The 6876-nt window shown below is 38.3% G+C and overlaps 1 long non-coding RNA gene across 1 annotated transcript; it reads left to right on the plus strand.

Annotated features, from left to right (window-relative positions):
* Positions 1–807: 807 nt before the first annotated feature.
* On the plus strand, positions 808–2668 carry LOC109198974 (uncharacterized). Its single transcript, XR_002059491.2, has 2 exons — positions 808–867; positions 2407–2668. It is a non-coding gene; the product is annotated as an uncharacterized LOC109198974 (long non-coding RNA).
* The last annotated feature ends 4208 nt before the right edge of the window (positions 2669–6876 follow it).

Below are 6876 nucleotides of genomic sequence, written 5' to 3' on the forward strand. Positions count from 1 at the left end.
CTGCTGTGCTCTTCACAAATAAAGCTGGAAGCAGCTCAGACTGTTAGAACCAGCACTGAGGCCTGTTACATTTATACAGTGTTAGAGCAATGGCTGCAACCTACAGCCTTTAAACTAGCGATTACAATGCTGACAGTAAACTCGTCAGTCCAGATGTTACCACATTACTCTATGGTACTTAGAGTTAAAACAACTGAGACAGGCTGGTTAAAATAACAGCTGTCAGTTCTCTCATTCAACATATAAAGACTGGAGATCACACTACTGATTTCAGTTCATTTAATATGTGAGTGCACAGATTCATTCTCAACTGGACATAAATGATGATCAAAGGTTGTTTAAATGATGAATTCATCAAATCCCAGCCTCTAACACAGTGCGCTGAATCTTAGCTTTGAATGTCCAGTATATTCTAATCAGTGCAATGTAAGCATTCACCGAACCTATAGTATCTACACCTGTGTGGCAAATGTGTGGTAAAGATACAGATAATGAAATTTAATTATTAATACAATATACATCATGAAAAATGAAAGCTGAAATTGATTCAGTTTAGTACTTTTCTCTGTATGCTCTGTGATTATAAAGGCCTTAAATTCTGTGATATATACTGTAAATGATTTTCACAGAGGTCTTAAAGTACTTAAATCACTGCTGATAGTCTGGTTGTTTATATTTTCACGTTTTTGTGTCTGTAGGGCTGTTTGATGACGATTTGGACTCCTCTGGGAGATGAGGACACACCCACATCTGTTCCATACTGCAGCCATTGATGGTGTTACAGCTCTGAGTCAGCTTTGGGCCATCAGACGCACACACTGGAAAACCAGCACCTGGACTTCATGCAGGAGAGACGGCCTCAGTGATGTAGGTTCATAAGCGAGTTCAAACATTTCTGGCCTCTTATCACTTAGATTTTGAATGCATTTAAAGCAGGAACTGCACATTAGGGGTGGGTTTTAATAATCGATTCATCGATTAAAATCGCCTGGCTTGGATAACGTGAAATCAATTCATTAAAATCCTGAATCGATTTTTTAATATAAATTTATTTTGCCCGAAACGCCAGAATCTCAGGTGAAACCTCACAAAATTTCAACAACCACCAAACAGCAAAGACGGTAAATGAGAGCAGGTACACGGATTCTGCACAAGGACGTAAACACACAGCGCGGACCCGCGGATCAGAATCAGTGAGATGTCGCCTTTCTCACCCGACGGGCGCTGCAGCTTTAAGCGTCTGCGCGCGTTCCCGCGGACGGCAATCACTTTCTGGCACAACAACTGCATGGACACGGTCGGTGCTGAAAGCCGACAGCTCCCTGATTCTGATATTTCGGCGGGTAGCACTTTGTGTTCACGCCCTTTTTGCGCTGATTCTAAAGCTGTTAGTTTTATCTCTCTCCAAACAATATTGACTGAACCAGCAGCAAAAGAAGATCCAAACTACGCTTCACGTAAACATCGTCATGAATTCCTTCTGACTTTTACTGTTTTGCTTCACCCACGATAAAATCACACTTCATGCACAGCTCTCTCTCTCTCTCTGTACTGTTTTCTGCATTATTCGCTTGCTTGTTACGTGCAACTCTACTGTTGTTTACAGCGTTGTCGGCCGCTGTTTTTTTTTTTCTTTTCTTTTTTTTCGTTTTACATACTTCCGAAAAGAAAACCTAATTTCTGCCGTTCAATACTGAACAAATTTAAACTTTTTAAAATTATGCAAAATGCAAACGCTTAGCCGTGTCTCTAATAAAACCGCTGTAACGTCAGAGGTAACGTTCATATGTTGATTAATGGTTTTCTTTCGTTTTTGATGTACTGCAGAATATGTTTATAAAATCCCAGGCCAGGAAAATCACCTTCATGTTTTTCTGTTTTATCTTCAGCTACTTTGACACAAAGGCATCTGCTGTGACGCTCACACCTTTGATAAAGTCTTGCGTGTGTCAGCTTCCTTTTTATAGATACAAAAATATGTCAATGAAATCTGAATTATAATATTTCTGACTGTCAAAATTTCCCAGATTCAAATCGAATTTAATCAAATCGTGGATCGATTCGATTCGGGACCTTGTGAATCGGAAATGAATCGATTCTAGAAATCAGTGACGATACCCAGCCCTACTGCACACCTAGCTGTCAAAAGTTTGGCAGTATGAGTACTGTAAAGTTTTGTAGGGTCCTTGTTAAAAATTCCACAAGCACCACACCACATTTGTCATATACAGTTCCATTTTGTACAGGACATTTTTGAAATTATATCTATATATATATATATATATATATATATATATTATATATCCTAGTTATCCACTTGTCAGTAATTTTTGAGTAAATGGATGTCACTGATAAATCAGTGGTGATTCACCTGCAAATGTTTTTAACAAACTTTGTTTTTTGTAGAATTCATCAGCAGCTGTGGAGAGATGCATTTGAATATCTTCTGGTTCCACTTTTCCTTACCTGGAAGCTGAGTATTGCTGATTTCTGACAAGGACACACACCTCAGCGCTTATCATGGGTGTTACATCCTCTGTGCAGCAATTCCAGAGAAAACGAGAGAGCAACGACCACTCATTAAGGACCAGCCAGAAATCTGTCCCTTTCTGGCAGCTGTGGAAACTTCCAATAATAAAGTTTGCATTCTTAGAACAATGCTGGATCATGTGTGATGTGTCATCATATGAGGATATTACATTTTGCCTTAATTCTGCTCAATTAAGTGTTTTGATCGTTGATCCAGTATGGCAGCTTTGTGTTGTGCTGCAAGTTAAAACCCATTGTCCTCATGACCACAGCATCTAACAACTGTCCTTAAAAAAAGTCGATTGACTTTAACTGGACACAATGGTTTCCAGTGGGAGATACATTCATCACTCATCCGTGACACTGGAGAAGTCACCTGGATGAGTGATAAAACAATTTTCCATGGAAATCCAGAGGAACTAAACTTTGTTGTTGTTTCTTTGGGCTCAATTTTGCCTGAGGCTGAAATTGAGCCCAAAATGTTTTCTTCTTTCAGAAGAATGTTTTCTGAAAGAAGAAAACATTTTGCCAATAATCAGATAAAAAGATTGTTGAACCAGGTGGTATTCTCTGGAGTTTAAGACCAAAACTGAACTCAGTGAATTGACATTAGACTGGAATTCATAAGATGAATAGAAATACTGCTGAAGCTGAATGATATGTGTGTGTGTGTGATCTTTGTTTTCTCCAATTCACCAGGTCTGTAAAGTTCAGTATGACTGTGGTACATGATACAAAAGAATAAATACAGAAGAATAACAACTTTATGTGAATAACTTTACTCTTCTTAAAAATAACTCATAAAACAAGTAAAAGTACAAATGTGTACAAGTTAGAGACTTCCTCAGTAAGTTTACACTCTTTTGGAGTGATTTTAATTGTGTGTTAAAGAAGAAAGAGATTAGAGGTAAAGTAGAGGATGCAGAGTCCATCACTGAGGCCGTCTCTCCTGCATGAAGTCCAGGTGCTGGTTTTCCAGTGTGTGCGTCTGATGGCCCAAAGCTGACTCAGAGCTGTAACACCATCAATGGCTGCAGTATGGAACAGATGTGGGTGTGTCCTCATCTCCCAGAGGAGTCCAAATCGTCATCAAACAGCCCTACAGACACAAAAACGTGAAAATATAAACAACCAGACTATCAGCAGTGATTTAAGTACTTTAAGACCTCTGTGAAAATCATTTACAGTATATATCACAGAATTTAAGGCCTTTATAATCACAGAGCATACAGAGAAAAGTACTAAACTGAATCAATTTCAGCTTTCATTTTTCATGATGTATATTGTATTAATAATTAAATTTCATTATCTGTATCTTTACCACACATTTGCCACACAGGTGTAGATACTATAGGTTCGGTGAATGCTTACATTGCACTGATTAGAATATACTGGACATTCAAAGCTAAGATTCAGCGCACTGTGTTAGAGGCTGGGATTTGATGAATTCATCATTTAAACAACCTTTGATCATCATTTATGTCCAGTTGAGAATGAATCTGTGCACTCACATATTAAATGAACTGAAATCAGTAGTGTGATCTCCAGTCTTTATATGTTGAATGAGAGAACTGACAGCTGTTATTTTAACCAGCCTGTCTCAGTTGTTTTAACTCTAAGTACCATAGAGTAATGTGGTAACATCTGGACTGACGAGTTTACTGTCAGCATTGTAATCGCTAGTTTAAAGGCTGTAGGTTGCAGCCATTGCTCTAACACTGTATAAATGTAACAGGCCTCAGTGCTGGTTCTAACAGTCTGAGCTGCTTCCAGCTTTATTTGTGAAGAGCACAGCAGCTTACAAAACACGTAGCGAGCTCGTACAGCTGCGACGTAAAACTTTCATTAGCTAAGATGATCTTAAAATAACGGGGCTACGTGCGGTGATGCTAGCGTTAGCCACGTTAGCACCTTACCTTCAACAGGTGGTCAGAATGTGTAGACAGGCACTCAGTCAGAGGTTGGCTCTCCGTTTCGCTGCAGGGTCCCTTCATTCTTCACTTATCCGTGTCGAGCCGAGTGTAAATCCCGACGCTGAACGGCCTTTGTACAAGCACACACGCTTCCTAGCAGGGAGAAGCTATGAGCTAGAAAATCCAGGCTGGCAGACAGCCTGTGTCTGACCAACCAATCAGAGAGCTCCTTACATCCCACGGTGTGGCTAATTTGAATAGCCTCCAGCAAGTTGTTAATCGAAGAGCTAATCCAGGAGCTAATCCAGCAGCTAATCCCGGAGCGAACAGGAAAGGGAAATGGATTTTGAACTGCAGTTTATTAAATTGCAAGTGGAAAAGGGATTTTGAACTGCAGTTTATTAAATTGCAAGTGGAAAAAGGACTTTGAACTGCAGTTTATTAAATTGCAGGTGGAAAAAGGATTTTCCCAACTGCAGTTTATTAAATTGCAAGTGGAAAAAGGATTTTGAACTGCAGTTTATTAAATTGCAAGTGGAAAAAGGATTTTGAACTGCAGTTTATTAAATTGCAGGTGGAAAAAGGATTTTGAACTGCAGTTTATTAAATTGCAAGTGGAAAAAGGATTTTGAACTGCAGTTTATTAAATTGCAACTGAAAAAAGGATTTTAAAATGCAGTTTATTAAAGTGCAATTGGAAAAAGGATTTTGAAATGCAATTGGAAAAAGGATTTTGAAATGCAGTTTATTAAATTGGAATTCAAAAATGAATTTACAATTGCAGAATTTATTCTACAATTCATTATTAAAGCACAGAAATTTTTATTTCGATGCGCGTGGCTCTTGTGGTCCTCCATACTAAATTGATCTGGGGGACAAACCGCAAAGTAACGCAGAGGAAATTAATGTACAAAGGAAAAAAAAAATGGAGGATTAGGAGCGCCAGATCTTGGTGTCATTTTGATGATTCCCTTTTTGAAAAATGTATACAGCGCATTAGAGCGAAGCACCCACTGGATCCAAGGGGAGAAATCCTTGTGGGAAAAAAAGGAAAGGGAGAGCCCGAACGGGAGTGCCATACTTTAAACTTGCACTCCCGTTGTTTTGTACATCAGTGGAAACTGTGTGGTTTAAATCTTTTACAATTAAACTCAAAACAAAAATATAATAAAATCAATCTGGAAAAAAAATGAAGGAATGATACAATATAAGTTTGCTGAAAAAGAAGAAAATCAGAAAATAGTTAAAAACATATATGACAAAGTAATATCTGAGAACATGAGAGATACAGTGTGGCTTATCTCTGTCGGACGTCTCCCAGTAAGAGCTGTGGTTCAGTGGAGTTGTTTCGTTACTACAAAGAAATGCCCTATGGAGAATTGTGATGAGGACTAAACTCTTGATCATCTGTTGATATCATGTTACAGGATGATTGAAATAAGACAGAAGATGGATAAACTTGGGTTTGATATTGAAAATAATACAAAAGCAGTAAGATATGGTTTGTTTAAAGAAAAGATGAGTGAAAGAAGATTGTTTTGGTTGGTGATGTGCATTATAAATGTACACATATGGAAAACAAGGGCTAAAGGGGTTATAGAACAAAAAATGATAAGCATAAGATGGTGTGTGCAGCAGGCAGTAACAGCACTTGGTGCCTGCTTACTAGTGATGGGCAAAGCGAGGCTTCATGAAACACTAAAGCATTTGTGCAGGAATTATATTGAAGTGTCAAAACAATCTGAAACCATCTCCACAGTGACACCTGCTGGCCTCTGGCTATGACTACATCTTGATGACGCTTTTCTATGAAACAATGACACAGACAAAACCTGCACAGCTCCAAACAAAACAACTTTTCATACCAGACTGTCAGTAATCATGATCATCACATGATTTGGGGAAATTCTCACACAAACATGAAAAGAAAAACACTGAGACTGTTAAAGACCACAAGCTGTGACTGTAATGAACAGTGTGCCAAAACAAAATTCCCCCCCCCTTCACATTTGTGTTGCTCACAATAAATCACTTTATAAAATAAAACATAAAGAGAAAAGACTGCTGTGTTTACTGTAATAACCACACAGGGTTGCAGCTGATTTTGGGCTCAGTCGGCTTCGTTTTTTTCCTCCCAGCCTCAAACTTTGGATGTGTTTGGCTGACTTTAAGTTTTCATCAGGTTTGTTCTACACACTGTCAAACTAAGCTAGAAGCTGGCACAGCATTAGGTTTTATTTTTTTATTAATTTTAAATATATCTATATACAAATGAAAACAATTAATCAAATGTAATCTTTAAAAAAAGATCAAATTTTCCACTGCTGTGGAGTTTGTATCTTGTAACACTGACATGATGTTTTACTGATTCTGGAGTTTGGGTCATAGTGAACCTGCTGCCTCTTGTTTATGAGATATTCACACCTGAAGCATC

Source organism: Oreochromis niloticus, linkage group LG3 (genome assembly GCF_001858045.2).
Source record: "Oreochromis niloticus isolate F11D_XX linkage group LG3, O_niloticus_UMD_NMBU, whole genome shotgun sequence".
In the NCBI taxonomy this organism is placed as follows: Eukaryota; Metazoa; Chordata; class Actinopteri; order Cichliformes; family Cichlidae; genus Oreochromis; species Oreochromis niloticus.